Source organism: Emys orbicularis, chromosome 5 (genome assembly GCF_028017835.1).
Source record: "Emys orbicularis isolate rEmyOrb1 chromosome 5, rEmyOrb1.hap1, whole genome shotgun sequence".
NCBI classification, from domain to species: domain Eukaryota; kingdom Metazoa; phylum Chordata; order Testudines; family Emydidae; genus Emys; species Emys orbicularis.
In genome coordinates, this window is record NC_088687.1 from 97788614 (window position 1) to 97814868 (window position 26255).

The window sequence follows — 26255 nt, forward strand, 5'->3', positions numbered from 1 at the left end:
GTGTGTCTGAGAGGCAGGGCAACTTGAATTGTGTCTACATTAGCAGATTTTATCACAATTGATATGTTTATTACTTTTTAGCTGATCAAATGGTTCTGGGAAGTGTGATGGTGTATACAAACCCCACACTCGACAACATGGGGTTTATGAGCTAAGGTGGACTCAGCTGGCTCTGCCCCATTGCACCGGTGAAAAAAAGTCAGGATTGGAGAGAGAGGTTTAAGAGAGAGAGCCCCAGCTCAGCTGATGGCAAGCCAGAGAGAAGAGCAGGCCTTCAGCACTCAGCTCCTGAAGAGAAGGCGGAAGCTGCCCAGATGCCTGCTGCCTGATGGCCCCTCCCTGAAGAAAGTGAGGGCTAGATGCTGACTTACTTTAAGAGGGAACTACTCCCCTCTACTATCTGTGAACTCAATGTATTTGTATTAATTCCCTTTGGTTTTGTTTATTGACTATCTTGGAAGTGGAGAGACTTTTAAGTGACCTGATTGAAGGGTCAAGTCTCAGGAAGAGGCAGATCACGGCAGGCTTGAAGTGACTGTCAGTAGGAAGTGCCTGATTGGGAGAGAACTGCTACACTATGTCCAGCCACGAGGAGGTGCTAGCAGTGAGTCAACCCCTTCACAGAAGCTTCCTATTGGATACCAATTGCAGAACATTAGACATGAAATAAACAATGCAGGATGGGTGGCCACTACAGTCTAATGCCTAGAATATATCAGTCAATTACAAAGAAATAAATTTTAGTTTCAAATGTCAGTGGTGTTATATTAGTAACAGAGCTAAACACAAAATGATTAGTTTAAGATTAATATAGTTCCTTCAGTGTCTATAAACAGTCTAATAAGTATTTATTTAAACAGACGGTACTGCATTTAAAATTCTCCAGAAACTTTAGAACTGCAAATTTATTTTCAGGAAATTAAGGTACCTTCATGTTTGAAAGGTCACAGGAAATTATTACAGGGAAGGGATGAATTAATTGGACGTGCTGTGGTTATATTCAAATGCAAATTTAGAATAATTGTTAAAATTCTTGACCAGGAACTGTCAAATGGCAGCAGACAGATCTGATAGTAGTCATAGTTAAAGCATAAATGAGAAAGATATTAGTTATGAATTTTAACATTTTACAATGCTTATAAACTCATAAAACATAATAATATTTGACTGATTTAAAAATATTACTTCACAGAAAGGGCCATAATTGATGGATGTCATGACCACATACAGCACTTGATTACACTGCTCTACAGCCAAAATGCTTCTGAAATAAATGTAGTCAAACTTTACTAATTCCGGGTCACTGAGAACGAAAATGATGCTTAAAATTGTTGATTGGCTCTAGTTTTCAAGATATGCTATTGGGTCAGTATATACGACTCTTGACTTGGGAATGGTGGAGGATAAGTGAGTTAAAAAGGGAAGGGATCTCAATTTAAACCAGAAATGACTAAAATACATCTTTGACTGGATCTATGAATAAATCTATGACTGGGTTTGGACAGTACTTGCTTTTTAGGCAAAACAATGAATGATGCAATCTGAAGCTGGTATTGCGTCATACATGATATGAATTGCATCATGTTATTCCTAGAAGTCATGGATGATGGAATCATAATGAAGCTTACATCACTCTGCTGAACAAATTGCCCTATATCAGCTGTAGAAATCATACAGTGTCGTGCTCTCTTATTTGTCAGTGTTTGATTTTGCAAAGGGACACATTTCTGTTTAGCCAAAGTGAGCAGAGATGCCTCGTACTTGTGTGAACAGTGCAGATAACTTCTGCTATGTTTGTGGTGAAGTGACTTTTGCATCACAAAAGCGCAGTATAACCACTATGGTTAAGAAAGCCTATCACCTTTATTTTGGCTGCAAAATTGGAGATCAGGACAAGAGGTGGGCCCCACACATATGCTGCAACACTTGTGCAACAAATCTTCGCCAGTGGTTGAACAGGAAAAGGAAATTTATGCCTTTTGCAGTGCCAATGATTTGGAGAGAGCCAACAGATCATACCAGCAATTGTTACTTCTGCATGGTGCCTCCAGTTGGGAAAGGTGTGTCAAAGAAGAAAAAGTGGACTGTGCATTATCCAAACATTCCATCAGCTGTACGCCCAGTACCCCACGGAGAAGGACTGCTGGTTCCTGATGCACCAGAATCATTCTCACTTCTGTCAGACGAGGAAGAGGAAGAGGATGAAACTTCTGGTCCTGAACCATCAATGTCACAGGACCCACATTTTCTCCCATCCTCCTCCTCTGAACCACACCTCATAACACAAGGTGAACTGAATGACCTTGTCAGGGATTTGGAACTACCCAAGAGTAAGGCAGAGCTGTTGGGCTCCAGACTACAGCAGTGGAATCTCCTGGCAGGTGATGTTAGGGTTTCCATGTTCCGTGACTGTCAAAAGGATCTTGTCCCATTCTTCTTCATGGAAGGTGATCTTGTAGCCTGCAACAACATCGATGGTGTGATGGCAGCCCTCAACATCGTTCACGATCCAGATGAGTGGAGACTGTTCATTGATTCATCGAAGACGAGTCTTAAAGCTGTTTTACTGCATAATGGCAATGTTTTGCCATCAATTCCAGTTGGTCATGCAGTCCATATGAAGGAAACCTATGACAACATGAAACAACTTTTGAGGTGCATAAACTATGACCAACATCAGTGGCAGCTTTGTGGCAATTTGAAAGTTGTTGCTCGCTTGCTTGGTCTGCAGACTGGATACACAAAGTACTGCTGTTTTCTCTGCGAATGGGATAGTCATGCAAGAGATTCCCACTACATCAAGAAAGATTGGCCACTCCGACAGTCACTGGAGCCTGGGAGGAAAAGTGTTCAGCATCCACCACTTGTTGAATCAAGGAAGATTTTGTTAACACCCTTACACATCAAGCTGGGTCTGATGAAGAACTTTGTCAAGGCCATTGACAAAACACAAGCAGCTTTGAAGTACCTCCGTGGAAAATTTCCAAGGTTAAGTGAAGCTAAGATAAAGGAAGGTGTCTTTGTTGGTCCTCAGATTCGTGAACTTCTTCGAGATGATGCATTTGACCATGCACTGCATGGCAAGGAAAAGACGGCATGGAAAGCCTTCCAGTTAGTGGCAATAAATTTTCTCGGAAACAACAAGGCAGACAACTACAGGTTGTTGGTGGAAAACCTCCTCAAGGCATACAAAAGCCTTGGTTGCAACATGTCACTAAAGATACATTTTTTGCACTCTCATCTAGATTTTTTTCCACCGAACTGCGGAGAAGTGAGCGACGAGCACGGTGAGCGATTTCACCAGGACATTGCAACAATGGAGAAACGCTATCAGGGCAAATGGAGCCCATCAATGCTTGCAGACTATTGCTGGACAGTGACAAGAGATGCTCCATTTAATGAATACAAGAGACAAGCCAAGAAGCGCCGAGTAGACACTGAATAGGACTAAACTGTGTACATAATAGTTTTTTGCCTTTTGTTTCATAATAAATTTTATTTATATCACCCTTTATTTATATCACCTGATTTTTAAAGTGTTACATAAACAGGACAGGTGAAATATTATCATGTAAAGCAACCATAAACACATGAAAAGACCTAGGTTTACAATTTATGATTAAAACTCTACTATCTACACAATATACATAGACATAAAATGTAAAAACTTAAATATCTTAGAAACAGTAGCCAATCAGTTGTTTTAATTGTCATATTTGAATTCAGCACATCAAAATACATAATAAATAGCACATTTTATCTCTGAAGCAGACGACTTCTCAAAAATTGTAGACCAGTGTTATTGTGGATACGTCAAGGCTCATAAAAAATTGGATGTAATTTTCTACTCTTTTGCATTAATAGCACAGAACTGGGTTTTTTTCTCTTTCTTCTAGAGCTTGGGCCCTTCTTTCATGGAGTAGTCCCAATGACTTCCATAGGATGACTTAGTCTGTAAGGCACTGTAAGGGTACAGAAAGCAGAATTTGCCCCACAAGATTATTTATATTTTGGACTATAGTTGGTATCAACTGCTTTTAAATTAAATGTTGCTAAAACATTTTAGAAGAAAACAATCAGAGTAAAATTGCATTGCAATTCTCTTTATTTCACGTTGATATAATGGCAACATTGTATTACAATGAATAAAATATCAGGAATAGTAAACCCCAAACATGCAGGGCTTCCAAAGTACAGGCCTCCATCTCTTTACATAATTGCCCAGACTTAATTTCAAACCTGTGACAGACAGAATAAAAAAGGAGGGAGGATTTGTGATCTTTAATATATTTTCCAGTCCATCTGTGCTGATCACCAAGTCTACATTTGTAACAGCCCACTTTGCTGCAGAGCAGAGGGATATTATGTTCATGTTTTGCAGTCTACCTTTGTTCTTTTTGATATAATTTCCCGTATGTCCAGAATACACATAAGAAAAGTCACTGTTGGGGATCTATAGTTCAATTTCGTATTTTCTTCTCTTTTTCTATATGTGATAGTGATGCTCCCTTGCCCCCTTCACTCCACTCAGCCATCATGAGATGCCACTCCCTTATTGGCCTTTTCCCAAGCTCATCTCTTTACTCCTTCAATGTGACTTCCTATGCCAGGAACACCTTCCCTCACCTGCTCTTCTGTGTGTCTACACTCTCTTCCTTCAGCTTTCCTCTTCAAGTATATTTCTTCCAGGAGGGATATAAATTCTAGTACTCCCCTTTTAGAAGTGTTCATAAAGCAGAAAACAACAAACAAACAAGGAATTCACAAGATATTTGATTAATCATCCCCTCCACACACACATACTTTTGTTTCATCCCATTTCCCATCCTTGTTGCATGAATGAGACTCTGTGCAAGCACAGAGACCTTCCCATGTACATCATCTCAAAGGACCAAATTGTAAGCTCTTCAGGACACAGACCTTGTTTTCCTATGTTTGCAAAGTGCCCAGCACACTTTTGGAGCTATACAAATAATACACAAGAATAATATCATAATTAATCTGGTGGATATCTAGAACAAAAAGCACAAGATCCAAATTTTCAGTGAGCCTGCTTAATTGTATTTCCAAACCTATCACGTGCTTAAAACTTACTTTTCCCTCTAGATCTCACTATTGAGCTTCAGTGCCTTGATTTAAAGAGCCACCAAGTAAGCTGAAACACAATTGTTTCTAAAGGGATTTTTATCTTTATTTTATATTCCAATTGCCACTATGTGTGTAAAGCAATGACACAGGCCTCAACAGAGAAAAAAAGACTGCACAAGAAGACAAACGGTTGGACTGAAGATGAGAAGGTCTGGTGGCCTTGAAATCAAGAGCTTGTACATGGTGGAGCATAGCAGTAAGGTCTTATAAGTCCCAGAGCTAGGCTGAGAAAGAATGACTGACTGATGTACAACCAAGCCTTAAAAAACATAGCACACCTCAACATGAGCACTGTTATTATTAGAGATTTGCCCATGCTATATAATTTTGCATTGGATCTGATACAGAGTATTTTCCAGCTGCTGTGTGTGCTGAAAATGCTGTTCAGCACTAGGCGCTGTCCAGCATAAAAAGTGCTGATCTGTCACCATTAGCTTTAGCAGGGGAAAGATCGAGATTGGGTTTTATGAAAATTAGTGAATTTGGAGTGGTTACAGTGAAACATAATGATAGGGTGTATATAAATATATAATTTGTTTGGTAGTTATAAAGATGTAAATAGTTAATAAAGATAGTTTTAAGTGGTCATGGCTAGGGAAAACAAGGAATCAAAGCTATGGAAATCAAAAGGGCAGCCTTAGAATGATTCAGCCAACTGCAATCAGGTAGACTGGGGTGAAATAAAGGTCATTCCAATACCTTAAGGGAGGGTTCAGTTAGATACAATACAGGTCTTCAAACAGGTCCAGCTCTAAAGGCACAGGTTTTCAATTAGGTCCAGATTCCAAAGGCCTTGAAGCTGATTGGTGGGTTAGAACCATATGATGTGTTAAACCAACCAATCATAATAGGTCAAAATCTGTATATAAGGTGGAGAGCTGATAGGCATCATGTTAGTGTGAGTGGAAGGTACTGGTGTGGATGGGCAGCAGAGGAGAAAGGAGAAGAACAGAGTAAGAAGAAAGAGCTGAAATCAGGAAGGCAGAGGAAAAGAAGCAGATCAATGCCAGTAATTGACAGAACACAAGGACCAAATCAGAGAGAGAGAGAGAGAGAGAAAGAAAACAACAGAGAAAGTAAGCATGATGATTTTAATAGAAGACTCCAATTGAAGCATGTATATGTATGCCTGAGTTAAAAAAGCTGTATGTCTGTGTATGTGCGTTCATTGTTTTTAATGCCTTGCTGTCAGAATTCTGCATGTGACTGGCCATTCCATGCAGAATTTAACCACTTAAAACTGTGTTTTAATTGTATAATATCATAGTATTGGGTATTTGGTTATGTTATGTGCTCCTAGTATTGTTTGTATTTTAATGTATGCCTGTTATGTTAACAAGGTTTATGGTTTATTCTTTTTTGGTATATGTATTAGACTTATTGTATTAGGGAATATTATGTGTTAAATAAAGGTTATTTTGTTTTTAAAGAAATGACTGCCTGTGTGTCAATTCTTTGAGTGGAAGGCTGTATCCATGTCCTCCCAAGGGTTAACAGAACTAGTCTGTTTTGGGGAGTCCTCTGAAGGCCAGAGACAAACTCCCTGGTAAACCCCCAGTAATTCTTCTAGGATGGGCCACCTCCTGTTACTTACCAAAACAGACCAAATTGACAATTGAGTTATTAGGGTAGGAAGACCATTGTGGGGTGCCTGAGGTCTGAATTTTGGAGTAACAGATCCAGACTGAGCCTGAGGCATGTTTATATCTGGCAATTTGGTTTTTGTTCCATTGAAGAGACAGAGGTATTTCATGAAGCATGAGTTTGGAATTAAAGCCTGGGATTGAGAATTAGGAGAGTTGGGTTCTTTTCCTAATTCTGCCACTGGTTTCTTGGCTGAATTTGAGCAAGTCACTTGACCTTCTTGTTCTGCATTGACCTATCTGCAAAATGGAGATGAGATAGCAAGAGGGGAATAGAAAAAAAGACGAGTGGTAACATAAAGTAAGTGAAATCAGGGAACTGGCGGAGTATTGTAAGAAGAACAAAAGAAAGATGGGCAAAGGGAGAAACAGAGGGTGCAGGATGAATGGAAAAGGCCAGGACTATGAGGAGAGTATAGAGCAAGGAGTATGATGTTTGTGAATAAGGCTGGCACTTGAGGCTGTATGTATCACGTTAGATTTATTTTGGCACTCAAATGCAAATGTGTTTGCCATAACTACTATTGGGAAAACATTTCATGTTTTAATAACTGAAGACTAACCCATTAAACCATGAAATCAATATCCCTACAGAAAGTAAATATGCATCAATGGTACATTTAATCTACTTTGTTTAACAGTTTAAGTTCTATAATTATGGATATTTAAATTTGCTATCTTTTTACTATTTATATCTTGTTGTGGAAGAAAATTCAATATTAGCTTTACATGAAGCAAGTAATTCTTACAAACATAAAATAAAACAATTTAAATATAATTCCAAGAAAACAGAATAGTGGAAAAATTACTGTACATTGCAAGCAAACAAGGATTATGTGCTTGGTGAAGTACTTAGAATAATGAATATATGTTGGCTTGCCTGAGAGGCCTGCAGATTTCAGCTTAAATACACTTCACTTTAGATGATGTAAATGGAAAAAATATTCATAATTAAGGGTAAAGAAAAAATATCCTTCTTCCAAATTATGTAAATATGTAAATAACCAAAATAATGAGGTTTAGTTTCTAGTACTGGTAGACTAATGTTGTTTGCTATGCAAAACAAGTACAAGTAAGGTTTTCACTTCTCAAAGGAATTAACGGAAAAAGGTGATTTCACCTTGTGCAAAGTATTGTGTTCACAGGTTTCAGCACCACTTACATACTATACAGGAAGCAAAGAAGAACAAAAAACAATGAGCAGGAGAAAAAATTGTTGTTGTCATTTCTAATAGGGTAATGCCCCAGTCAGGATCATGGCCCCATTGTGCTTGGCACTGTCCAAACACAGATGAAAAGAGAGACCCTGAATGAGAGCGCTTACAATCTAAAAGAGAGACCTTAAAAGTGTAAATAGATTTATTAACTGAGCTGGAGAGAAATTATGAACAACATGGCCTACAAATCTTTGAATTGCATTCACTGCCAACTATTGGTGAAATCCTGGTCCCACTGAAGTCAATGACATAAATGGGGACAGGACTTATTATTAATTTTTTTACAAAAGGGCTAGGCTGGGATATTTCTGCTCTGGTAAAGACCTACTTCTTCTTCTTCTTCAACCCTTAGCCAAACGGTGGGCCGTAGCAATCGTTCACCACTTGGTCCATTCCTGTGTGGCCACAAGGGCTTGATGGCCTGAGAGTCCAAAAACAGAACTGACTTGATGAACCCATGTAATGGAGGTCTGCCTCTGGGCTGCCTCCACCTTCCGGTGGTGGAATTTTATCCTGGATGTTACAAGCCACCTGGAGAATGGCATTTACCAGAACATCTTGTGGCATTCTCCCGACATGTCCAAAACTTACTTAGACAAGTTAGATGTCTTCAAATCACCAGGGCCTCATTAAATGCATCCTGGAATACTCAAGGAGCTGACTGAGGAGATATCTGAGCCATTAACAATTATCTTTGAAAATTCATGGAACACGGAAGACATCCCAGAAGACTGGAAAAGGGCAAATATAGTGCCCATCTATAAAAAGGGAAATAAGGCCAACCTGGGGAATTACAGACCAGTCAGCTTAATTTCTGTACTAATGGAAGCAAATAATTAAGCAATCAATTTGCAAACAACTAGACGATATTAAAGTGGTAAATAACAGTCAACATGGATTTGTCAAGAACAAATCATGTCAAACCAACCTGATAGCTTTCTTTGACAGGGTATCAAGCCCTGTGGATAGGGGGGAAGCAGTAGTTGTGGTATACCTTGACTTTAGTGAGGCTTTTGATACTATCTTGCATGACCTTCTAATAAACAAACTAGGGAAATACAACCTACATGGAGCTACTGTAAAGTGGGTGCATAACCGGTTGGGTTATATCTTCATCAATGATTTAGATAATGACATAGAGAGTACACTTATAAAGTTTGTGGACGATAACAGGCTGGGAGGGGTTGCAAGTGCTTTGGAGGATAGGATTAAAATTCAAAATGATTTGGACAAACTGGAGAAATGGTCTGAAGTAAATAGGATGAAATTCAATAAGGACAAATGCAAAGTACTCCACTTAGGAAGGAACAATCAGTTGCACACATACAAAATGGGAAATGACTGCCTAGGAAGGAGTACTGCGGAAAGGGATCTTGGGGTCATAGTGGATCACAAGTTAAATATGAGTCAACAGTGTAACGCTGTTATAAAAAAGCAAACATCATTCTGGGATGTATTAGCAGGAGTATTGTAAGTAAGACACAAGAAGTAATTCTTCCACTCTACTCTGCACTAATTAGGCCTCAACTGGAGTATTGTGTCCAGTTCTGGGTGCCACATTTCAGGAAAGGTGTGGAAAATTGGAGAAAGTCCAGAGAAGAGCAACAAAAATGATTAAAGGTCTAGAAAACATCATCTATGAGGGAAGATTGAAAAAATTGGATTTGTTTAGTCTGGAGAAGAGAAGACTGAGAGGGGACATAACAGTTTTCAAGTACATAAAATGTTGTTACAAGGAGGAGGAAGAAAAATATTTTTTCTATGAAAAGGTTATGATTTGCTGGTTATGATTATGCTATCTGTATGCATATATCATTTTTGTATTTGAAGTTAGGAATATTGGCTCTATACCTGGATTTCAAATGGATTTCAATTTCTTAACCTCTGAGGATAGGACAAGAAGCAATGGTCTTAAATTGCAGCAAAGGTGGTTTAGGTTGGACATTAGGAAAAACTTCCTAACTGTCAGGGTGGTTAAGCACTGAAATAAATTGCCTAGGGAGGTTGTGGAATCTCCATCATTGGGGATTTTTAAGAGCAGGTTGGACAAACACCTGTCAGGGATGGTCTAGATAATACTTAGTCCTGCCTTGAATGCAGGGGACTGGACTTGATGTCCTCTCAAGGTCCCTTCCAGTTCTATGATTCTATGAAAAGCGTAAGACACGATCTGTGGACAATGGCCCTGGTAGACTATAGACCAGAGCAACAATAAACAGCTGCATTGCAAATGCAGTTATTCCACTTTATGTCCAATATACAATGTTGGTATTTTGTGTGGAAAGCCTCCAACTTTGCCCTGTCTGAGTGGCATAATGTCCATGTTTCGCAGCCGTACAACAGTATGGGGAGGATACAGCTCGAATAGATCCTGAATTTGGTTGTTGTCCTAAGATGATAGGTTGTTTTAATTTCATTCATCTGTAACTTTTTACCCACACTCCCATAAAAGAGCTTCCATGGTTTAGAGGATCACTGAAGCAGTTTTTTTGCTTATCTTTTATTTAGGCATATTGTAGGTCCTGATTAAATGGCCACTGATTTCAACTGGAATTATATTGGGCCCACAGTGAGAAAGGCAGCAGAATAAATGAATGCAAGCAAAATTATATTGGAAAAGATCTTGTACTTTTAAAAGTAATTAAAAAACCCATAAAACCTATATGAGCAAAGAATCTTAAAGGCTGTCACAGAAGAAAAGAGCTGACAAAGGAAACTCTAACATAACAATTTTATTCAGAATATCAGATTGGATATGAAATTTAACAATATCCTTTTAAGAATTCCAAACGATCTTTTCATCCAGATTTAGGTATCCTAACACAGTCAAAGGGGGGAGGGGGCACTTTGCTTCCATCTAGGCAATCCTTCATGATGTAAACATAGAAGTGAAATTCTGCAGTCAATATCAGATCAAAACATATTTTTGAGGATCATGCACAGTTGAAAAATGAGTCCTGGTAAATGATAAAGCTTTTGTGCACTATCTCCAAGATTTGGAAACACTTGAGATTATGACAAGATTGTTTTTCTTTCTAGATTGATTTCCTAATAAGTTTACTAACAATGCACTGCATTGCTTTTGCCTTTCAGTAACATATGCAACCCTAAGACTCCCACTATGCCAGCTGGCAAGGGGGTTACAAGAATAATCTGATTCTAATATGTAGATTCTGGTTTACCAAAGAATATCTTGTGAGGTCTTAAATGAAAGCCACTGCCATGCTGTTCATTAATATATTGTGAAATGTATGTACAGACACGATGTAAGGATTATGTATGTATGCCTGTATCCAGGCAGAGCTGACCAACAGGTTTTCTGCCAGATAAAAAATGTTTATTCACCTGTCTCTCTGTCGGTATGTAAATTGAGCATTGCAAGCCAATGCAATGGAAGTTCCATTTATATATAAAGTCAACAGGAGGATGTGAAATCAACTGGGTGGCAGCATACCAGAGAATAAACTGTGGGGTGGGAGGCAGGTTATCCTGACTTGAGGTAAAAAAAATGTACTTTGGGGGATAAAAGGAGAAGGTAAGGAAGACATCCCTTTATCTGGCACCTGTAAAGTAATCTGGCAGTGCTATTCCGTTCATGAAAATGGGATAACAACTAGCGTTGGTTGAAATGCTGCTGTTACGTTATCTGATTAAGATATGACCATATAGATCATTTTTGCAACCACTGTTATATATTTGCAACAAATCTTGTACAAAATGCAGCATGTAAGATGTCTATGAAAAGGTTATGATTTGCTGGTTATGATTATGCTATCTGTATGCATATATCATTTTTGTATTTGAAGTTATGAACATTGGCTCTATACCTGGATTTCAAATGTTTGCTCCTGGAGTACTGCCCACAAGATAGCTAGCCAGCACATCTTGGAGGGACTATTCAAATTAAGTGGCTCATCAAGAAACACTTAACTGACAATGGACCATGGGAGATGCCCATCTACACTGAATGGACTTTCCTGCAAACATATTGTTTGAGATATAGGCAATGGCTTCTACTGTGTCCAAACCTTCATGCACAGACATGTGACTTGTGCATGTGACTCCAAACACTATCTTGTCACCTGTAATTTTCCACTAGCTGTGCTGAGGGCTTTGTTTGAAACAATGGGTTTCCCTCCACAGGGCGGAAAATATAAAAGGCCCTGGAAACCCCTCCATTTGGCCTCTTTTCTACTCCAGCCTCTGGATTATGAACTTATATTAATGGAAGCATTTTAACCAAGGAATTGAGGAACTTCCAATGATTTGGAAGCAGCCAGAGACTTGACTTAAGCCAGAAGTTTATTCCATCACTGCTATAAGCCTGAACCAAGAACTTTGCAATTAATGTATGTATTTGATTCCTTTAATCAATTTTAACTTTCTTTCTTTTTATAAATAATCCTTTAGATTTTAGATACCAAAGGATTGGCATCAGCATGATTTTTGGGTAAGATCTAAGTTACATATTGACCTGGGTGTGTGGCTGATTCTTTGGGCTCAGAAAAACCTTTCTTTGAAGAGATTGGTTTTAAAGAACCACTCATCTCTAAGTCTAGTGTTTTCAGTGGTAATACAAGGACTGGAATGCTAAGGAAACTGCCGTTATGACTTCTTGTTAGCCAGTGTGGTGAAACAGAAGTTTACTTTTGTTGCTGGTTTGGTATATCCTATGGGGGCTTAGCCACCAGTCTTGGGGTGTATCTGCCCTATTTCTCAGCAGTTCTCCTGAATTTGGCATCCTCAGTTGTGACCCACTGAGGCACGGTTACAGCTGCAAAGGACTTTTAAAGTGAGATAAAGTTTTTTACACAGAAGGTTAGCCTGGTAACAAGTTCAGTCTCTAGAAATCATGTTATGATTTTGTTTTATATGTAACCCTTTTGTTTCAATTAGCCTTACTCACTGTCTCTTGAATCTTTGATAATAAACATTTGTTTTCACTATAAATATATTTCAGTGTTGTGGTATTATATTAGAAGCTGATCCTGAGTTGATTCATTCAAGCTGGTATGCACATTGTTCCCTTGGAACAGAACACCTGGCATTTCTGTGACTGTACAGTGGATAAAGGGCTGGACACTACAAGGAAAGGCTTCAAAGGGTCTTGAAGACTGGACTGCACCTATTGTTAATCTGCAAGGCAAAGTAAGGGCTGGCATAGCCCAGAGGAGCCTGGGTGGCTAACAGGCCTGTGGTGTCAGGGAGCTGACACTCAGTTAAACACAGGCCAAGAGGTAGCAAAGTGACTTACAGTCCCAGATACCCTGTGGACCGTCACAAGATATTCCATTTATTTTCTTATTATAGCATATTTTAAGCTTTCTTTGTAGCCAGAATAATTCTTTATAAAGTGCCATTGGGACCTTTCCTCTCTTTGCTTCTCCCATATTCTATGGATTATTGCATATGCATATCATTTACCAGGCCAGAGCCACATGAGAATTTTTGAACCATTATTTTAGTTGATAGTGTCCAGAGATGTAATGCTGACTTACAGTATAATTGTATGTAAGGAAGGCAACTGGCTATATGTTACTGTCTCACTACTCATGCTTATGAATACCTGCTTGGTATTGCAGAAATCCATAACATACACAGAGCAAGTGGATTTTGTATTTCAGTGGGTTCATGGAGGTATGGGTGCAAAACCAATGGGAAAAGATCTGTTTCATAAAAGATCTTCATTGTTCACTATTGCCTCTGTTTGTCCCTTAATGAACTGATATAGCAGCTTGTCCTCCTGAAAAATGCCACAAATAAGTGGTCAGAACTCATGGATGCAACTAGTTGGTTGATTCCAATGGTGAGTCTGATGGTCTTCTCAGATGACCTCAGAGATAGGATTCTCTGGCTATAGTGATATCTACAGCCACAGGCAGGGCATAATTCAGCAGAAGCTACTCTCCTGGTGTGCAGTGGTGCGGGAACACTTTTAATAGTGGGGGTGCTGAAAGCCAGCCCACTTATCTCTGTCTGTGCCCCCCCTCCCCAGAGCTGGGGCTGGGAGCAGGACCGTGTCTCTGGGAGGGGGGAACTGGACAGGGTAAGGGGGCCGAGGCTGAGGCCACAGCTGGGGTCGAGAACGGGGCCGGCAGCCAGTACACTGGGTGCAGGGCTGTTAGCGGAGCCCAGGTTGCAGCACACACACCCCACCCCTAGTTCCTATGCCTATGCTCGTGTGGTCCCCAACAGCCCACAAAGCCAAGTGTATATCCATCTCTCATTCCAAAAATCTTATCTGCCTTCCTCTTTCACAGCCCCCATTCTCAGGGGGGAAAAAACTGACTCTCTCCCAAAGTTAAATGATATACAGGATACTGGGCTGGATGGACCTTTGCTCTAACCCAGTATAGCCATTCTTATGTTCTTACATGTGATTGTTGACTCTTACTATCTAACTTCTCAGACTTTCTCGTCATGGAGATAACCTACCAATGTGAACCAATGCAGTGGTGTCTGGCTACGTCTTCAGAAACCACAGCTCTGAGACAAACTGCTTTGATTCATCTCAATGAGGCTGAAAAGCAAGGTAAAAATTTAAACGTCTACATTGCCAACTATTTTATTGGTGATTTTCAAACAGAAACATCCAGTTCTTATGGGACTATGAGTTTAACCTCAGTAGAATATGACCATCATTTCCATCCTACCCTCCATATGACCTCTGTTCAAGACTGTGCTCTAGGCTCAAATCAGAATGAAAAAGGAGAGAAAGTAAGATGGTAATCTGAATGAGGGATGTATAAAGTTTGATAACTCATGGCCCGGAAAATTGAGAATTCGAGCTTTCTCACAACATTTGTTTATCACCAAGATACTTCACAAGATATGAGATCTTAGAAAAGCCACTGGTCCCTTGCTGTGACACTGCTCCTTTGGGATTTAGAACTTCAGAGTAATGTTACTTTTATGCAATAGACAAGTGTCAGAGCTAAACTGAAATGTCTTGAAAGTGCCAAGAAACTAAAATGTATAGACCTCTGAAATTATATTTCTATGATAAATACAGTAAACCAGTGGTGAATGAGCAATAAGATCATTCATCTGTCTACGGGTGGATTAAAATCAAAATGTTTAGAGATTGTCAAAGTTTTTCAGATTGATTGTTGCCAATTCCATAATAAACATATCTTAAAAATGTAAGGCTAGAAGGGCCCCCAAGTGGCCATTTAGTCTGGTCCTCCCCCCCCAAAGCTAAATCATTCCTGACAGTTGTTTCTCTCACCTGTTCTTTAAAACCTCCAGTGATAGGGATTTCACAACCTTCCTAGGTAACCTGTTTGTATGTTTAACTATCCCCTTCTAGTTAGAAAAGTTTTCCTAATATCCAGCCTAAGGGTTAGGATCAGTGCAACGTAACAGATACACTTCTCACAATGGTTCAGACAAAACAAAGAAAAATACCCCTCTCTTTTTTGGGGGATCTGTATTTACCATCTAGGAAGTCTATGGTGCTTCTAGTTAATAGCATTACAATTCAAAATCACCAACCATCTTTTTTTTTCTCATGGCTGATCTCAAGTCAGTTATAGGAATTATATTAGTGTGATTTCTACAGAGCAGTTTGCCCTTTGCAAGACTGCATGCTAATCCATCAGTCTTTCCCTTTAGGCTCCCTTTATAAATCTCCTCATTAGTGTAGACTAAGGTTACCTGTCCTGCCTGGCTAATCTAGTAATGAGACTCAGCGGTCTTACTCAGACCCACAGAGGCTAAAGAGGCATCTAGAAAACCTGTCTAGGATCATGGGAATTGAGAACCACTCTTCCCAAAGCCGAGGGAAGAGATCTTGGTGGCACATTACATATCCTGACAGCTTGGGGATTTCCCAAAGTGTTCATTGGTAGAGGGGGTGTCTGTCTGCCTTTGAGGATTCTCCCATTGACCTCTGAAGATGTTGTATGCTCAGACACATGAATAAAGCATGATGCAGTCATTTGCTGTATACAAAATATCCCATCTACCTTAAGAGGTAAGATTAAAGGCAACATATGAATCACTGAATGTATACTTATAACAGCATTACTTTGATTATATTTTATAACTGAGAAATGCTCATTATCCTATAACAATAATGTCTCTAATGAATAACCAACACATTATAACATGTAGCTGCATGACCTTACTTGAGATTTCTAGATTTATGCAATTTGGAGCTGCATAAGGTAATTGCAAATTGAGTTCTAATTTGAAAAAAAAACCATGGTAATGCTAAACTTGCTATTCAAGTCATGGTGGACAATGATATCATAAATATGCAATACTTTAATACAGAGAGCAGGACAACTAATTGCATATGCAGGTTCTGGAAAGAAAGAGACTGGCAGTGCTCTAAACTATTCTGACAACGGCTTGGACAAGTACATGAACATCCCCAAACAATTACCAATCATGCCTGGATAAAAAGTCATTTAATTGGCTGTGTGCATTTTATAAATGGGTTTGGTTTTATTGTTGTCTAAACTTTTGTACATACACTTAAAGTGTTGATCAGAGCATTTTAATGTGTAAATAGATAAAAAAAACCTACCCTATTTAATATGGGTCTGAAGGTAGAATCACAATATTCCATAGTCCACTGTGAATAAACAATTAAATAATCACTGGGCCAGAGAGAGCACAAGATTGAAAATGACCCCATAGCCTGCTGTTTAGACCACTCACCTGGAGGTGGGTGACACAAGAGCCAGTCCCCCTGCTCCAATGACTTTTTAACATTATTTAGCCACAGTAAAAGAGCTTTCTCAGGAGAGACTGAGGGAGACCCACATCAGAATCTCATGTAGCTCAGTGGTTAGGGCACTCATCTGAGAGAAAGCAAAATCCCTGTTCAAAACCCTTTGTCTCCTTTAGGTAGAGGGGGGACTTGAACCAGGGTCTCCCACATCCTAGGGGAGTACTCTAACTGCTGGGCTAAAAATTAAGGGAGGGCCACAACTTTCCTTCCAGCCTTTTACAAAAATGGCATGGGCACCTAACACTAAATTCTGTTCAGAATCCCAAGCAGATTGAGACACCTCCCGCCAATTTAGCTGTCATAGTCCCTGAAAGAGGCAGGCCTTATCACACACCCCTGACCTTGGCATCTCCCATTGGCTAGCTTGGCCAAGGAGCAACCTAACATGCTGGCTTTTGTGAATCCCAGTTTAAAGCACCTGTCTCTCCCCAGTCTTTGTACACAGAGCTTTAGGTGCTAAACTCAGGCTTTGTGAATCCCAGTGATTTTCTAGATGCCTAAAAGTTGTGTGGCAATGCTCAGCATCGCCATGCTTATGTTTCTGTGTGACTCTAAGCCCTGTGGCTTTCAGACCCAGTGCAACGCAGTGTATAATGTCCTGGACCAGGCCTCAAAAGAACTGGGTTCTTTCTATTCAAGGGTTTGCCACTGTCCTTCTGAGTGCCTTAGCCAAGTTATTTCATTTCTTTCTGCCGGAGTTTCCCCATCTGTAAAACATGAATAATGATTCTTGCCTCCTTTGTAAAGTGCTTGGAGGTCTACTGCTATAAAAGAGCAAGGTATTTTTATTAAAAGGACTAACCAGTAAGTTTTAGAGCAGAAGAAGGAGATGAAAAGTATGGAGGAAATTACGTTTAAGGGGGCATCCATTTATCACTGATGCTGGCTGACCTATGTGTAACAAATCTCTTCTTCTCTACTCCTTTCAGTGCCATAAATCTTATTGCTTTATTTTACCTGACCATTTGTTAAAAAGACCTTTTTGTAGAGATAGTATCTCTGACAAACATTTAGTGTCAGGTGTCAAAATGGTGGGAAAGACAGCATTCGGTGTTTGTTCTGTACGAAGACAGTGGTAGAATCCACAATGTCAAACATACAAAACCAGTCTGAGGTAAAAAGAGGGAATAATAGACTAAACTGGTCTGATCATATGTCTGAAGTTAAGGAGTAAGATTGGAAATATCATCACTCTCAAAAGTCAACATTCAATCTAATGAATATTAATCAGCATATTATGATACCTTACGGAGTATATTGCATCCCACCGTGCGATACCAAAACCCACAGTGATTATCTTATTTTCAACTCATGTAAATGAGAGAGCGATTCACAAGTTCATGAGCCATATGATTGCTTACCTACTACTGCAACAAAAGCAGCATAAGGTAAGGACCAGGTAAGCTAATCATTATTATTTAGAAAATGTATTACAATTGCAGTAGTGGCTATACGCAGAATGGAAGCCCTATTGTGCCAGGCATGTGCGAACATAAACATGTATCCAAATGTCTGTATTTTCACAATACACTTTAGAATGTATGAAATCAGATCAATTAATAGCGTTCAAGAGATTTTTATCCACAAAAAGAATATGTAGCCATAATGCATGGTGGCAATACAAGCTACCTCATCCTACCCAGTCAAATAGCCTCAACTCTAACCTGCAAGGGATCTTCTTGAAGGGTGAGAGGATAGCTCGATCTTCTGGCCCATTCTGTCCCCATTATCAGGGCATAGCCAGCCTACAAAGATGCCAGCAGTTGCTGAGATGCTACTGGAATCCATCTGCCTGGTAGGAACTAAACTGCAACCATCAGCTGAGTGCTCTGATGACTGAATACCCATCAGTTAGTGATTATTTTTGGCTATTAGCAGCAGGGCAGAAACAGTGACTGAAAAACAACTGTTGTCAAAAAAGGAAGCCCTTTTTAATGAAAATTTTCCAACCAGCTCTTGTTAGAAGTGAAAGACTCTGTAGCTCCTTAGCAAACACTTGATCTGTTGAGTCCAACAAGTAGCTAAATCATTATAAATTACAACATGTTTGTACTGTTCATTATTTAAAATATATAATAAAAAATGAAGTTTGTTTCAGATTGGCCAAATAGGCGTCTGAATGGACCTGAATGATTAGATGACATTTGCCAATTGCTGATTAAAAAAAACACCTTTATTTTGGAATAGTCAGGATGAAGCTCCAAAGTAACTTGATGGTTTTAGTCTTATCTGAGTGGCCCTTATATGGAACCATATTTGCAAACACCAACGATAGCATATTTTGTGAGAGTCTCAAAGTACTAATTTTCCTATGAACTGTATTCCATTTGGGTCATCAAGTACAGTTGTAAAATATAAATATTTTCTAGCCCATAAAAGATATGTGCTGTCTTGGTGCTGATATAAATAGCTGTTTGTAATGCAAAAACAATAAAGCTCATTCTAGGTCAAGCATCACAATTTAATAAAAGTTCTTCTCAGGTGCTGGAAGCATATGGCATTTAGCCTCAACACTCCAAAGAAATCCCATTATTGCAACACACTTCTTGTCATATGTTATTGCTTACAGAATGCATGGTAGGTAATCTTGTATGTGTGGATCTTCATTCATAAAGAGAACCTACAGATGTCAGTAATTGTGTGATTTTAATAACATTTCCAGTATATTTGGATACTATTATAATATTAGTAATAAAAGTATGGAAAGCTTTGAAAAAGTGATTTTTCTATTTCTGATCTCACTCATCTTCTGCTCCACGCTCTCTCCCTCTCCCCCCTTCTCCCCCCTCCCCTCACATAGAGACAGTGAAAATATATGTAATGGTTTCTGATTCTTTATCTGATGTGGCACGGAGAAGTGCAGAGTTACAGAAATCCTGCATTTTTTGGTGTGGGGTAAGGAAGAATATGAAACAGATTTGCAGCTGTAGCTGCCTCTTATCACCTCCACAAGAACAATGGAGGCACTCAGTGGCCAGGTGGTGTGTGGCCAGCTGAAGCATAGTAGAAATTTGGAACAGCTGCTCTGCACAGCATGTTTTCTCCTCCAATGTGAACACCAAAAAAGGAGTATAATTAATAGGGCTGTGGTAACTCCCACTTGCGCTCCTGAAACTCTGGGCGATTCCTGCAAAGTGGAGGGTTTCCATTGCTGTTGCTGAAGTAGTTGTGTATTCAGAATCTTGCAAGTAATTGAAGTCACAGAACAGGAATGGTGCTTGAGAGCCAATGGCAGCAAGGAAAGCTAAGCTGCCATTCTGCCAGTGCTGGGAGGCTAAGAGGAGAAGCTAGGATTAGTGTAAATAAAGAGATCCTCTGCACAACTGGCTCAGTGTCTGTGGGATTTAAGTCAGAGTTCCCTTGGCTCCCTAGCTTATAAGGACATAGCAGGCTCTGGCCACTGGATCTTCCAACTCCATAATGTAAAAAAATAATAGACAGATGCAGAACTGTTTTAAGGGGGCTCTAAAAGGGGCACTGGAAGTGGTGTTGCTGATGATGGAAGCCATGAAAACCATGTATTTGGTGTTTGTTATTACTACTTCTAGCCATTCGAATTCCAGCACCACTATGCTCTAATCCAGGGGTTCTCAAACTGGGGGTCACGACCCCTCAGGGGATCACGAGGTTATTACATGGGGGGGTCATGAGCTGTCAGCCTCCACCCCAAACCCCACTTTGCCTCCCGCATTTATAATGGTGTTAAATATATTTGAAAGTGTTTTTTATTTTATAAGGGGGTCGCACTCAGAGGCTTGCTATGTGAAATGGGTCACCTGTACAAAAGTTTGAGAACCACTGCTCTAATCTGTGGTGTTGGCAAACATCTTCAAGGGGCATAGGCAGCTGGGAGTGCTGGGATGGTAAGGGAGCCTTGCCTAAGCCTCTTTCTCCAGCCACAGCTTTTTACTGGCTTCAGGGAGGGAGCTGGCATAGAGTGGCTGTGAGGGTCATGAACCACCTGGGGTTCCCCAATAATGGTGTAATCCTCCAGTGCCAGCTAAACCATTTTAAGTAGAAGGCTACACCACACAAAGGTAGACATTACATCAGAGGACAATAATGTTTTGCTTTGAAATTTATATGAAAGCTATTGAGAGGCAAGAAACATGGAATCCTACAATACTAGTTCTCCAGACTCCCTTTTCTGAGTAAAAGACACTTTAATGACTTACCAAGTGCAGGCTCCATAGCACATTTCAAATTGAATTTACATTTTCTGATTATATGTTATACATCAAACTAAAAAAGGACAAAAACAGAATATGCATAAGAGTAGCATAATAGCATTATTCCTCCAAAGTTGTATAAAAGTTGTTATATAAACAAGAAAGGATATTCATGCCAGTGGTACTGGTAATAACAGATACTGGGGAAAGTATATCATGTTTTCTGACTAGCCATGACATTTTGTAAACAACAGAGGGCAAAGGGTTAAGCTGAGTCATGTTTTCTGCTAGAAGACTATACCATGGGAAGTGTGCCTCTGCCACTGGCAATGCTACATGTGTGTTTTAATATTCACGGTCAATGCTTATAGTTAGACAGCTGGGACTTAAAACACTTGTAGCAAAATAACAAAAGCAGCTGAAAAGCACGCACCATCTGCTGCAGGTACACACAAATAACAAAAACAAATCAAAAATACTTTTCCTCTCATAAATAAAACATATTATAAACTACAATATTTTAAACTTAGTCACATTTCTATTTTTGGCTGGAATATCAAAGTCCATTTAACCTTTTTTTTTATTTGAAAGAAACAGAAGGCCTTTTGCGATAAGAGAGTTACATATTTCTTAAGAATTAGCTGGGTTGGCTGTTTCTTTGTTTATAAGAAAATATTGATCAGAGCTATGTTTCATTATTCTGGTGATCTGGCATATTTTTTGCCCCGAACTTCATCAATCTGTTCTGGACAGGGTCACTGAACAGGGGTTTATAGTGCAGAGACTGTCTCATCTGTGTAATTATTTTTGTACCATTGGCTTCAACATTCCTTTAGAGCTTGTCACACCTCAGAAAGCTCACAGCTGACTTGTAGATGACAGCAGCAGGAGGACTTCAAAATGGATCACAGGATCTCTCTCCAGTGCTAGGACAAACATATGGGACAATCCTAATAGATATTTTAGAAATAGTGCTGGGAAAATACTGTGAACATTTTCCTTTATTGTTTTTAATCAGATTTTCTTTAACTGGGCTTGCATCCTTTTGCTAGAATATTCATGCAAGTTAATATAAAATAAAGCTAACAGCAGGAACATCCTCTGAAACACTGAATTTTAAGGGATGCTGCAAAAAATATATGTGGAAAGCAATTTTGAATTCATATCCCTGAGTATTCGCAGAAGAAATCTAACTAATTGTTATGCTAATCAATTCAAATAAGAGGCACATATCACATGTCCAATCAAAACAGACTAAAATTTGAACACTCCCAATAAAATGCATGTGAGCAAGCTACAGATTCAGATTGGCCAATAAAATTGCATACACAAAATCCAAATACGCATGTGCCAATGGCCAGTTGCTCATAACCTTAATGGAGGCCACTTTAAAAATATTGGCTCTAAGTGACTTACCCATTGCCGCAAAAGCAAGTCAGTGGAAGGGATGGGACTAGGAATAAGGAGATCTGACACCTAGTCCCATACTCTATTCTGTAAACCACACTGTCTCCCATAGCAGTTTCACTGGGGCTGGTAATTTTATGCATACTAAAATCTGTGAAAATATAGGTACCTGGGAATATGGAATTCCTGGATGTGCTTGCTTCTAGAGAATTAGAAACTGACTTCATAGTGCTAAGTGTGGCTTCATCCTTAGAAGTGCTATCTCCTAAACAAAGCACATCCACAAATGTTGTGCTTTCCATGTCAGCAGGAATTTGATTTTTGTTACAGCGTTAAAGACAGGTTGGTATTTTAATAACTGCTCATCTTTACTTGCGTGTCTTGCATTGTTTGATGTGTTGTCCCATCAGCTCAGCTTGATCATCTCATAGCCATCCTGACACTTCAGGGTGTCTGGAACTACTACAGTCCCCCATGGTGGAAATCTTTGTTTAGAGAGGCCAAGTTTGTGACAAAATATGATAATTTCTTGTTTTGAGTAAAGATGTATTGACCTGACCTTTTCTCAGCACTAGCGCTGCTTTCGTTTTGGGTGTGATTCTCAATGACAATCGGATAAAGGAGGATACTGTGTATAGAAGTTTGGTGTATTGCACTGTATGATCATGGTTTCTTATCGTAGTCTTTATTTAGAAGATCTTTTTCATTACACTGCCGTGTTATTTCACATTATATAACAAACGAAACAGAAAATGTCACTGCATGAGTGGACAAGGGAGAGATAATACAAATAAAGTAGCTCATAAACCATTATTTGTGAATTTGTTTAGTTGTAGATTACACACTCTCGGAGAGTGAGATTGGATTGATTCACTACTGATTTGTGAATTTTTAGCAATCATAATGAAATACAAGATTTTATTTGTTGTGTTCAAATATAGAGACAGCATCTAAAAAGACTGCATCTCCAAAAAGCGTTGTTAATGAGCCCAAGGTCTTCTGCTTTTCATGTTAGTAATGTAGAGTTAGTAAGCCAGTAAATGTACACAGAGGGATTCTGGTATAGTTAACTGCATTTCATTGTGAAGTAGGGTGAAATTCTTAAATTATTCAGATGCACTACAATGTACACATTACAGTTCCAGTTATGGTGAACTTCTCCAAAATTCACCTTTCCAATATGTAGATCTATATTGCATGTTCTGCCACCTCCCATGTGCAGCAATTCCATTGATGCTAATAGGATTTCTGTATATGAACAGAGTACAGAATACTCATACATGTATGCAAGATCACTATTTAAAAAAATCAACATTGACAGTAATCATCACCCAGTGTAGATGAGGCGCCACAGGTTTCCTCTACTCTTAGATTTAAAAATAATTGCAGTTTCTCTGCACACTACTGAGTGGTGACTCTTCGTAGATGATCACATGTTAATGGCAACTACTGTATCATCTGTGCGTGACTGCGAATATTTGTAACAAACATTACAAAATGGTCAATGAGTAAAGGCCAGAAAACCAAGACAACTCCCTTATTTACCCCTCCTCCCCCTTAAGCCACCTAAACACCTACCAGATAAAAAGGTCTGACTGAACAGACACATGTTGTGATGTTTTCTAAATATGGCTCTGCTCACACTTTGGCAGACTGCATGTGGGAGTGAGTCCAGATCAGATACAGAGGGACATAAATAAAAAAAGTATGTACTGTCCACCCCTTAAAGTTCAACTCTGGGGAAACAACAAGGAGTCTGGTGGCACCTTAAAGACTAACAGATTTATTTGGGCATAAGCTTTCGTGGGTAAAAACCTCATATCCGAAGAAGTGAGGTTTTTAACCCACGAAAGCTTATGCCCAAATAAATCTGTTAGTCTTTAAGGTGCCACCAGACTCCTTGTTGTTTTTGTAGATACAGACTAACACGGCTACTCCCTGATACTTAACTCTGGGGAAAGACAGTAGGGACTAGGTCCTGAAATTACCTAGACAAGCATGACAGTAAACAAGTGATGTTCACTGACGACCGTCGAAGACGAGTTCACTGGAACCTATTTTATTGGAAACCCTAACAGCTAGGTAAATAAAACTGGTCTAAACTAGGTCAATGAAAGTTAGGTGTCTAGATACCTTTGAGGATCTAGGCCTAAGTGCATTCAAGCTAGATGCAAATGCTGCAGTAAGGTATAGGAAAAGAGACAGGTTCCGGGGTATCCAGGTCCCAGACCATTGAGGAGTTCATAGATGATCATTAGTACCTTGAACTGAATAGACAACCAATGCAGAGCACAAGTGTTATGTGCTCTGTCACCATGCCTCAGTGGGTCACAACTGAGAATACCAAATTCAGGACAAACTGCTGAGAAATAGGGCAGACACACCCCAAAACTGGTGGTTATTCTATTATAAGCTATACCCAACCAACAACAAAAGTAAACTTATGTCTTACCACACTGGCTAACAAGAAGTCAGAAATGCAGCTTCCTTAGGTATTCTAGTCCTGGATTCAACACCCAGACTAGTCTTAATGATGAGAGGTTATTTAAAATCAGTTTAATCAACCAAAGGGTTCTTCTGATCCCAAAGGACCAGCCGCATACCCAGGTCAATATATAACTCAGATCTTACCCAATAATCACGCTGTTGCCAATACTTTAGTATCGAATATCTAAAGGTTTATTTATAAAAAAGAAAGAGATGAGAACTAAAATTGGTTAAAGGAATCAAATACATACAATAATTGCAAAGTTCTTGGATCAGGTTTGAAGCAGTGATGGCATAAATTTCTGGCTTGTTAAGTCTCTGGTTGCTCCCAAAGCACGGGAAGGTCCTCAGACCGTTGGTAAGAATGCTCCCATTAGTATAAGTTCATAGTCCAGAGGTTTCAGGAGGAAAGAGGCAAAATGGAGCTGTTTCCAGGGCCTTATAGCTTCTGCCCTTGGAAGGAAACCCATTGTTCCAAACAAAGCCCTCAGCCCAGTTTGTGGAAAAATACAGGTAACAAGATGGAGTTTAGGGTCACATGATTTAGTCAAATGCCCTGGCATGCTTCACTGAGTCATAGCAGAGGCCATTACCCATACTCTAGTTAGAACCTTCACATGAAAGTGCATCAGATGTGGATAGGCTTCTTCTATGGTCCATTGCATTTGTTGATGAGCCATCAACTTGAATACTCCATTCACCAGGTGCTGGCTAAATACCTTGTGGGTGTTATCACAGGAGAAAACATTTGAAATACAGGTACATAGTTAATATCCATAACTTCAGATACAAAAATAATACATGCATACAAATATGATTATCCTATTCAGCAAATTGTAACTTTTCCATAGACACCTTACTTGACACACTTTGTACATGATTTGCTGCGATTATATAACAGTGGTATCAACAATGATCTACATGGTCATATTTTAATCATATAACATCACATGCTCACATTGACATGCCACCCTTAAGACGTGGTAGGCTGCATTATATAGTAGCTAAAGTTTCAGTGAAAAGGGAAGCATAGAGAGATAGCATGGTGATAGTTAACTACAATGAGATAGATGGTTGAAGGGAATTCAGGCCAATACTGTCACCTGGTGATCTTAGAGAAATGATGGAGCCAATCAGATCCCGAGATTGTGTGCCAGTGAAACAGAAGGCAAACATACTATCTCAATAGACTGAGAAGACAGGATGCATATTGTTTCTTCAGATATTTCTTTTTATCTACCTGCAACATGTCTCTCCTCCGGAAAGACTTTAAAGAACAGTTGTCAAATTAAAAATTGTACAATTTAAAATAATGAATGTATGCTATTAATTACACACTAGATTATTAAAATGGAAATAATGTACAACACAATTTACTTTTCAGTCTCTGTTCTCTTAGTTTTTACATCACATTCCTTATAGCTTGGATTAGCCAATCAATGAA